Source organism: Copadichromis virginalis, linkage group LG15 (assembly GCF_057382275.1).
Source record: "Copadichromis virginalis isolate Kocher_CV1m ecotype Utaka linkage group LG15, C_Virginalis_male_GT1.1, whole genome shotgun sequence".
NCBI classification, from domain to species: domain Eukaryota; kingdom Metazoa; phylum Chordata; class Actinopteri; order Cichliformes; family Cichlidae; genus Copadichromis; species Copadichromis virginalis.
Genome location: NC_140632.1, coordinates 29,639,030 through 29,649,832, shown reverse-complemented (window position 1 = coordinate 29,649,832; position 10,803 = coordinate 29,639,030). Strand labels below are relative to the sequence as shown.

The 10,803-nt window shown below is 40.3% G+C and overlaps 1 long non-coding RNA gene across 1 annotated transcript; it reads right to left on the bottom strand.

Annotated features, from left to right (window-relative positions):
• Nucleotides 1-18: 18 nt before the first annotated feature.
• On the bottom strand, nucleotides 19-9,354 carry LOC146692690 (uncharacterized). Its single transcript, XR_014915269.1, has 3 exons — nucleotides 8,953-9,354; nucleotides 1,514-1,615; nucleotides 19-77 (listed from the first exon to the last, which is right to left on the bottom strand). It is a non-coding gene; the product is annotated as an uncharacterized LOC146692690 (long non-coding RNA).
• Nucleotides 9,355-10,803: the final 1,449 nt, after the last annotated feature.

The window sequence follows — 10,803 nt, the reverse complement described above, 5'->3', positions numbered from 1 at the left end:
TTGGAAGCACAGCCTCTGAGAGGCTGAGATGACAATGTCAGAGAGAACACCTCACCCAAAGGGAGACCTGCTGAGAGCTGGAGAAAACAAGAGGAAGTAGGAAAGGATGTAAAGTTATTTATCCAACTTGAAACCTGGAGGAAGCATGGGCAGCAGCTCAGAAATATACTGAGGCAGCAGAGGCATCGAGATGTTGTATGCAAAAATAACAAATCTGAAGGGACAGTTTTTGTGAGTTTGGTAACAAAGAGTTGGGGTTTGAACAGAAACAGGAGTGCGTGGTTTGTAAAAATTTTGCAAAAACCGTGTATACAGATGTTTCGCTTTGGTGCGACTAACAAATCTCAAAATAAGACTCCAGCATTACTGCCAGCTCTAACACTCATCCATGCTGATACAGAGATGATCCACTGCCTATAATTACCATTCAAATTTCCAGATGCTCTGCTGTCTGGTGCTTTTACATTTTTATTTTTTATTTATTTATTATTATTATTATTATTATTATTATTATTATTATTATTATTATTATTATTATTATTATTATTATTATTATTTATTTTATTTTTTTACAAACAAACTTTTTGGAGAATCTGGTCTGGAAAGTTTCCATTAAGACACAGTTCAGGTTAGTCATTCAATAACTAGTTGCTCTTGCTAGTGAAAGGATACTGTCTCATCTAGTGTGTAATACTTATTCCACTGAGTCCCCACACTCTCCCTCACTCAAAGTTGTTATTAGCTTTCTGGAATTTAAAGGATTGAAATTCATTAACATTTCTTCAGTTTTCTTTGAATCATAATCTTCTGCACAGAAGCCTGAGTAGGGCCGGCTTTGGGCTTGCTGGAATTTCTTATGAGATCTCCTCACATATCTCTCAAGCACTTCTCCAGAAACATTTTGGCCTCTCCGTCGAGGGTGTGCATCAACCATAAATAAAAAAAAGATGGATGTAAGACCACACTCACTGGCAACTAATTAATCACAAGTTATTCACCAATGAGCATATGGTACCTCAATATGCTCCTTTATGACACTAAGAAATAGCAAAATTTATAAAATGCACCTAATATTTTATTCAACAGGAGCAGAAATGTGTGACTGAGCCCATGATAAACTCAACAGTGAGATATTTACAGAGGTCAGGACAGAGGCCCATTTTCCCATAAATCCATTTGCATCAACAGTAATCATCTCCTGGTGCCCACTAAGAACAGCAGGTTTTAGGCAATTGTGCTTTGGTTTAACTTTTCAGATCTGGAAGTTATATAGCTATCTTTTTATACCATCTATGGTGCAAATAAATGCCTGATATATACTCATTATGACAGTTTAACCTGCTGAGTTACATATGACACGAGTGGTTTCTATTCGTCTGCTAAGATTTAATATCTATGCATCATGATGTAACCGTTTCTGTGTCAGTCTTAATGCAATTCTTAGGTATCAAAAAAAACCCCAAACAAACAAATACCACAAACAAAATTATGGGAAAAGAAGAAATGACTGTACCTATTGAGACTGAGCTGCTGCAGGCTGACAGACACTCAACACCCTCACTTAAGGTTTACTGGAGGACGTATCCTGCCTTGTCACAGCAGTCAAACATGAGAACTGTGAAGACAGAGGAGAAACTCTGTATGTTTTTAAAAAAGCAGCCCCTGTGAAGCAAGTAAGACAAATGATCTCGCACAATATTATTACAAAGGATTCAATATATAAGGATTAATTTCACCAAATAAAATCCAACATGTTATTATGCTTTAACAAGACACACAATCGTGTTCCCTGTACTTTGTTTAATGCTGAAAAAATGATTCTCCCATTGTTCCTCCCCCTGCATTTTCACTCCATGCAGCGCTCAACTGAAAATATTCCTCCCTCTCCTCTACATATTAAACCAGCTTTTCTTTCTTGCTGTTGCTTTCTCACAGCGTGTTGAGCTGCACTATCCCACACTTCTTATGACAAGAAAAAGCTGAAGGGCAGCTGATTGCAAAAAGGTCGGGCTAAGAACACAGAGCAAAGAGCGAGACTTTGTCAGTCTCAATTACTTAGTTTAACCATGAGGTCCTGCTGTGTGGAAACATCAGTTTTTGTTTGTGTCTAATGTGTCACCCAACAGCTGATCAAAGGTTAACTGTCTTATCAGATAGTAAAGAATGTGTGAGAGCAACTTACTAAAAGAAAAAAAAAAAAAAAAAAGGAGAAGAAAAAGTGGTGCTTTAGGAAACTGCCAGCATTGTTGACACCGACTGCTTTTCAAGGATTATGAGATTTCCATCTGGAATGTCACTGTCTGCCTTTACACAAATACCACTTTCACATGGACACCTGCTCAGCTGCTCTTCAGAAAGCTACTTGATACATCTTCATATGTTGGCAGCAGTAAATGGCACCTGAAGTTCAAATGTTTCAAATGACAAGTAGTGAAAGATCTAGATGGGGCTACTGAGTTTTTCATGGCTGGAGCGCTTGTTTGTTTCCATTCTAGCAACTTTTAAAAGACAAGCTCGGGAAGGATTAGTAGGAGTGACACTAGATGTGTGAGAATGTCTTTAAAGATCAAGTCAAGTGGCTTTATTGTCATTCCAACCATGTGCAGTGGTACAGTACACAATGAAAATAAACAACATTCCTCCAAGACTGTGGTGTTACATATGACATAACAGACAATCAACACAGGTTTATATAAAGTGCAATGTGCAAAAATTGCAAACAAAACAAAGACAGTGCAGACACATAAGTGCAATAGAAATGTGCAAAAGACTGAGCATTGTGCAGAAAGCATCTTGGTGTATGAAGGTGTGTGTGTGTCAGTCCAGTCTCTCTCTCACTCACTCACTCACTCACTCACACTCACACACACACACACACACACTCACACGTCTGTGTAATAGTCTCAGCTGGTTTGATCAAACACTGGCCAATAAAACATGTTCTTAAATCCCACTTATATCCCAGTGGCTCATTATGTCTAATATACACAGCTGTGACAGGTTGGGAACAGAAGCAGCTGCCAGTGTAGCTGGTTTCATTCAAAAGGCCTCATAACGCAGAGCAGAGTTACAGTGCTGCTGTTTAATGTCACAACACAAAATGGGTCACTTTTATATCAGTGTTGCCCACATGCAGGCCACCCAAGAATATTTTTTTTATTTTTATTTCTTCATCTGCTCAGGACAGTAACATGATTAGCTCACTATTGCGCTCTTGTTTTTAAGTAGCTTGTAAACAGCTACCTTTGTTCTTCTGTTTCCCTATGGGAAGGCTGGACAGGTTTCTATTGTGCTTGTTATTCCATTGTCTCCAATCTCTCACACTGCAGTCAAACTCCAACTCTACTGTCTGGCACAACAGCTGGTGACAGCAGCCCTTGCTCTGCTCTGGAGATCTGCTGCAAGCTTGAGGGCAACTCTGAGCAAATGAAGAACTGATAAAGCTATACTGTTCCTCAGCAATCTGCACAGCAAGAAAGAAAGCTGCAGTCATGATATCACAGAAAGCAAATATTGCTTATATGCTCATCTCAGCTGCACAGCTCTTCTGATTGCAAGAGGCAAAACGAGGGCAACAACCTTGTTGACGGCTTGTTCAAATCAGTGAATGAGGGGTTTCAAGAAGGCTCAGTATAACGAGGATCATTTTGAACTGGAATCATGCAAAGCTACTCACCAAAGGTACAAGTATAAAAACAGAGCAGAATAACTCATGACAGCAATAAAGATCTGTCGTAACAGTTCATCCTGGTTTGCAAATTCAAATGCCCACCAGGCAGTTAGTAGATGCAGTTTTAAAAGGTTTTAAGTAGTGATTCTATTGATACAGTAGAAACGATATTTTATATGAGATAGAGAGAGAGATAGATAGAGAGAGATAGAGATAGAGATAGAGAGATAGAGATAGAGAGATAGATCTCTCTCTACCTCTTTTCCATATGGGACATGAGCAGGGGCTATCCAAATGTCTCACATCAGAGTACCCGAATCCACATGAAATGACCTTTACGGCACAGATTTAGTGCTTGCTATCAACTGAGCTTACAATGTGCAAAATACCAGGCTTTTCCCATACATGATCCAATCCAGTTTTATTTTGCATGACAAAGCATAACACAAAAATACCAAATGGCAAAACACTAAAACAATAAAAACAAAAACTACAAGGTAGTAACCAGTGCTGTCATTCTGAGTTAGAAGCCAAAGAGTGAAAATGAGTTTTAAGAGTGAGGCACTCCAACATGGGCAGGAAGATGGTTATAAAGTTTAAAGGCTACACCTGAAAAAGCCTGGTCAGCTTGTTTGTTTTTTTGTTTTTTTAAATCAAGCTTTTGGGAATTACCAGGAGCTGCTGGTCTATGGACCTCTGCAACCTCAAGGGGATGTACAGAGTCAACAGCTCAGAAATGCAAGTTGTAACTGAGCCTTTAAAAGTTTTAAAACCAAATGAAATCTTAAAATGGACCCTAAAAAAAATGAAGAGCCAGTGGCAGGAGGCCAGGATGTGGGAAATGACTGAGGCATGTGAGTGAAGCATTGGTACGGCCCATGCAAAGTGGTTCAAGCAAGTTGTGATAAAAGCATGAATAAGATATTCAAAAAACTGTAAAAGATAAGACATATTTGATCTTGAATAAAAATGATAAAAAAAAACCCTGAATGATAAAAAAACAAAAACAAAACAGCTTTAAGAACAGCTAATCTGCTGATTTAGTTTAAAAATCACATTTAAGTTTGACAAACAGTAGCCAAGGTTAGTTACTCCGGGGTTGTTATTCAGCCACAGTAGGCCCAAGTCCAAGAGAGGAGCAGCACAGCTATCACTAGGTCTGAATACAGACCTAGTGGGAGAAGAAATCAGAGGGAGAAGACGAAGAGAAAAGACAATGGAGAGTCACCAAAGGAAACCAGGAAGGAATCTCTGTGATAAACACCAGCTGAACCACCGCAAAGCCTAAATTACACAGTAATGTGCAAAGTTTAAAGCCACCCCTCAGGTCTTTATATTAGGCTCTTCTTTGAATGTTGGCGGTCTTTTGTTCTGTACATTGTCGAGATGATCCCACACAGCTTCAACTCAATTTTCAGCATTTCTCCAGTCCTTAAGTCATGTCTTTAGGATATGACTATCAGATGCTGTGGATAGTTTTTCTAGGCCTGGTGCTACTTTTATCCTCAGCTCTCTCTCCATTTTTTCTTTTTTTGGGCTGAGATTACCAAATTTTGGACTAATAGTTTTTCAGAATCGTCTTATTGGTCCAAGACTACTTTATGCTCATCTGTTATCTGTGGGATTTTTCAACCAAAGAAATTGGAATAAATTATGTCCTTTTGTAGCAGACTGCTAATAAAAAGCCGAAAGATACTATTTAAAATTGGTTCTTTGCCAATGCTGGTTCATTCTTTGAGTGGTTTGAAAATGACTGAAAAAGCAGCCAATGTCCAAAGAAAAAGCTCGAAAGACCGAAGAATTATTGTCCACACCAGTGCTTAAAAAAAATGAAAATACAAGAAGGTCTAGGTCCTTGGAAGTAAAATATAAAGAAATGAGGGCTGGTTCAAGAGTTTTGCACAGTACTGTACTTTTCCTGTCCGTGAGTTCACTAGAAATTGATGACTACACTTGTGCACACTTTTTGAGTTACGCAAGTTCTGCGTGGACAACCATTTGCATGTCCATCTGCAATTATGCTGTGTGGGTCTCAGAACGTTCACTTTATGTGGCCTCTAACCGGACACTTGACAGCAACCCCACATGCTACTCCAGTCTGAATAGTGTACAGTTAATGGCTTGCTCAATAGGAAGGAAGACTCATGGCAAGAAATTTACTTCTGCACCAGTTGGCTAACGCCTATTTCACCTACTTACTTCAAAATGGGAAAATTCCTTTATATGGTGTACACGGTTTCAGTGAACTTATCTCGCAAACTTATTTATTTAGCCATGCTTTAGGGACTAGTAAAGCGCTTTATAAATACAGGCCATTTACAGACCATGCTCTGTGTGCCTGTGCGTTTTCAGCGGTGGCTGTGCCATCTTACGCAAAACACCACAACGAGGTCATGGAGGTCGTGGTTGCCTAGCAACAATGGGACAACGATTGTACATTACGTGAGGTAGTCTAAGCAGAGCTGGTGGCATCATCCTTGTGTAGTGTGTGAATTGTAGAGAAAAAAAAAGGAAACCTGCTTTTTGGTGGTGCGAGGAAGGGTGAGCCTGGGAAGGTTTGCATCTGTACAGGAGCAACGCCTGAATAGGGCCAATGCTTTGTACAATCCGTTTAAAAGCAACCCACGCGCTTTCATTCTCCTCATCAGACAGAGTTCAACACAAACATTCCTCTTAAAGCAACTTAGGTTTCACAGGATATTAAGAATAGGGACTACAGGGCAAATGGGAAGAATACTACCAATGTCCTATTATCCTTTGTAGTGTAATCACTAGCTGGGCCCACGTCCTCATTTTAGGATTGACAGTGTTTTAGTAGGTAAAGGTGAATGCTTGGACATGAATTGAGCTGCGGTTTGGGGAAGGCCTCGAAGGGGACTGGCAACGGCTCCCGGGCCTGGCAAATCCAAATCTACTAAATAGAAGTGAAGAAGTTAAAGAATTGAGAACAAGGACAGAGGAAGGGTGGGGTACGTAAACGAGAATCAACAGTTTGCAGAACTGGGGGGAACCTATATAGATGGCAACTGGAAGGAGCGTGTTTGGAGGCGTGGTCCCGCTCCTGAAATTCAGATACATAATCTCCAATAGAAAAATCCGACTGATTGTTCATCCAACAGATTTTTTTTTTTTTTTAAATTTGATTTCAGGCAATTCCAAGGACAGTCTGACCAAACTCAGTGCAACTAGTCCTTTCCAAGTGACTTTCTAAATTTATACTTATCTGGACAGTGAGGACCATTTCAGTGAAGAGAAAACACCGATTTCCATTTCCTGACATGTTCCAAGACCTCTGCCCCTATTAAATGAAATGCTGGAGGTGGTGAAACCAGCATCAAGACACCAGCATACAAAAGATCAACATTTATTAAATCGGACACAGGACAAAAAGGACGAACTGTGGAGCAGAAATGGGTTGCAAAGTGGCTTGTATAGGAGTAGCAACTGCGGACAGGCTAAATAAGATTTGGGTATGTTAGTTTTAATCATCAGATTGCTGGGGCTTTCTTTGTAGTATCATTGGGTTTTTACAATCTACAATCTTACAATATAAAGTACCTTGAGGCAACTGTTGTTGTGATTTGACGCAATATAAATTTGAAATTGAAAATTCAGTGAACGCAAAGGGAGCAACTCGAGGTTAAGTATATTGCCCAAGTCACCATCCAAATCACCATTGCTGTTAGTGATCAAACCTAGTTTGAGTGTGTCACTTGATATAAAAGTCAGTTGTAAAAGTGGCACAAAGGTCACAGGATTCCTCAACTTAATAAGAAAAATGACTCGTGGATAAAAATGGCGTGTTCTGGTAAATATATTTAACTTCTTTTGTCTACTGGACCATGAGTTATATGAGGTTATGACAATAAGAAATTAGGTCATCCACAACTACTGTATATACTGACCATTAAAAAAAATACATCACTTTCAGAGACACTGTACATGTTCAAGCTCCATGTTTACACACAGGCACAGCTGGTCTACTGTCATCATCTCTGGAATTTGTGCAGCCACAGTCTCCAGCTGAGTTTGTATCTCAGTTACCCTAAAAGCCCAATAATGTGAGTAATCATTAAACCTTGAGCCACAGCCTGATCTGCTCTGTAAAAGAATCACCACAAGCACAGATATCAAGGTAAGAGGGGGTGGGCGGAGACTGGAGACAGTGGATTTGTTTTTTTATAAGCAACAAAGATAAAGTGCATAGTGCAATGCGGAGTATAAAGCAATCACCAGTGATTGTTTTACACCCCAACCCTGATATCACCACTTAATGAGCTTTGTTATGAAAATACAAGTGTTGTTGTTGTAGTGAATGATGACAGTGTGCTATTATTTAGCGATAACTGGTAACGTAACGCCAGAGGTGTCGGAACGCTGGCTTGCAGAGTATGGTGTAGTTTCTCACTGGCAGCAGAACAGATAAGCTGAGAAAACCGGACCCTTAGATTGGACGACACTTTAAATGTGGCAGCAAAAGAAGAATGTCCTTAAATAAATACGTTACAAATGAACTTTATTTATACAGCGTCAAATCACAACGGTTGTCACACATCCATTACCCTAGACCCAACAAAAATGCAGAGTTATCAAATTCCAGTTCAGGGATCTCTTGTAATGTAATATTTTATGATGTTGTAGTTGACTTATAAAAATTGTGATTAAGAGACAGGCTCCGTTAACACAATTATTCGCCGTACTTATCTCAGAGTACCTGAGAGCGGACAATTTTCAGAATACGTTAATAGTGACGTGAACGTCACAGGGTAATTAAGCCACCGTAAGCAGTACATTGAGTGGAATTGCTGGTTGCTGTATTGTTATGCTAAGTGTGAAACATAAAAACACACGTAAAACCTTCCACTTAATGCTGCTCCCAGCAGAGTAAGGAACATTAACCTGGAAACGCAAACACGGACACATTAGCAGGCTACAGACTCCCCACGCGCTTATTCATTCCAGCTGCCTGCCACACAGCTAGCCAAATCGGCTCACCTTTGATACGTAGCTGCAGTTCTGTTTTCAGGATAGCTATAAGAGACATTACTTAACCCTAAAGAAGCACGAGCAGACGAAGCCAGGTAAATATTGATCAGTGCGCCCACATGGTCTTGTTTCCCAGTCACCCTGACCTAAACTTCACATTGGTACCGCGTGCACCAACGTGAAACTAATCTGATAGCCGGCTCTGTTAGAGCCCTCGGCGACAGCTAAACAAGCGAATACCAGTCCCCCTTGATAATATTTCCTCTTGAGTGAATTTATTAGCTCAGCATGCTTACCTGTGGACGAGTCTTCGCTGGCAGCCTGCTCTAATTGCAACACATCACTGGGTTGAAGCCACTTCATGAGTAGGACCTCCCATTATCCTTGACACTAGATGCCTTCACGTGCTCCCCGTAAACTAAAATTAAACCTAACCACCTCCATATATTTCATTGGGTTTAAATTACTGCCGGGTATCTACTAAATATGTTACACAAGTAGTTTCATAAAATTGAAATACTCCATCATGTCAACTTTGTACTTAACGGTACTTAAATACAAGATCCTGCTAATTTGTTGACGCCGCTCTTATAAAGATCTTTGGCAGTGGCAACTTTATTTAAACCACTGAGACACAACCCAAAGAATTCTTTAATAATGTGAAGAATAAATCAGAATGCTAATGAATGGTTTGCAATTATTTGAAATACGTTCACAGCCCATTCTTTCCCTTTCCCAAATCCAATACAACTAGTCTTTCTAAAATCTGTGAAGGGAATAGATTGCTCTGGCACTCTAGAAATCTTTAAATATTAGACTATGATTTGAGAGCTCTAGTTTTCCACCTGGAATGAATTGAGGCAACAGAACATGGGAGCACTGTAACTGTTGCAGTCATTTCGGGCATGATGACGATGTTTGTCGTGATGCCAGTGAGCAGCCGCAACAGTACCGGGGAACCGGGGCACGTCATCATCGCTGGTAATTGATCACCATGGCAATGGCAGCTGATTGATTTTGCCGACTCATTGACATATCCCTCGTTCACCCCACAGAGCACACGCACACGGTTGTATCCTACCTGTCTTTTTCCATATCCAAAGCTAGTATGAAGACATTTTCTCAGTATTCATACCCCCGATGACACACGCTCGCTCCGAGTTCAGACAATGCATTATTGACATTCATCAAAACGGACCCCATGACATCCTTCACTGCTCCCAGTGCGCATTGGTAAATACGCAGCTGCACACATCTCTGTCCCCTCTTTCGGCTGGTGACTCATGCGCCTCACTGAATTAACGGTGGCACTACAGAGGAGGGATGATACTGTAGAAAGTCAGGGTACATAACATCAACTGATTGCTTTATTCCCTTGGCTTCAAACACAGGCACGAAAAGATAAACTTAGCACAAAAATTTAAAAGCAAGGAAATTTGTGTTTGGTTCATTATGTTTTAGCCTGTTTATTTCCTCTTAAATGGTGCCCCACATGTAAGGAAAACACATTTGTAGGTTGCTCCCATGCAAAAGTAGCCAAGTCTTTTCTGCCAATGCCAAACAGCTTATTCTGATATTGACTCTTGTTCTGAGCTTCGGGTATCCCAGGTGATGACAATCAGGTTAGCCGAGCTGGCAACACCTGTGAACATGGACCCTGCTACAGGGTCAGTGTCTGCTCCAAGAATACCACATCTGACTGACCTGGATAGGGACTGTACCATAGGAAAACTTAAAGCTGGTGTTCTGCAAAACAAAGTTGCAGGGTTATTAGGAGTGAGCCAGTACATTCGACAAACTGCTGTTGCTCTGGTGTCGGCAACATAACAATGCTGACCTCAATCCCACTGAACACATGTGAGATCAGCTTGAGTGTGCTGTTCATGTCAGTGTGACCTACACAATCAGTAGCAGATGAAGCTGTTTTTCATTGGCAGAGAAGATTTGGCAAGTTTGTCACAGGTGCAACCCACAAATGTAATTTTTCTTACATATGTGGCAGCATTTAAGGAGAAATGAACAACTTTAAACAGTATGCGATTTATTACCAGGAACATTTCTGCCACTTTCTAATAGTGCTGTAACTAACTTTAAGAATACATTTCACCCACTGTTATCATCATGTCTTGTACCAACACAGAGCACAG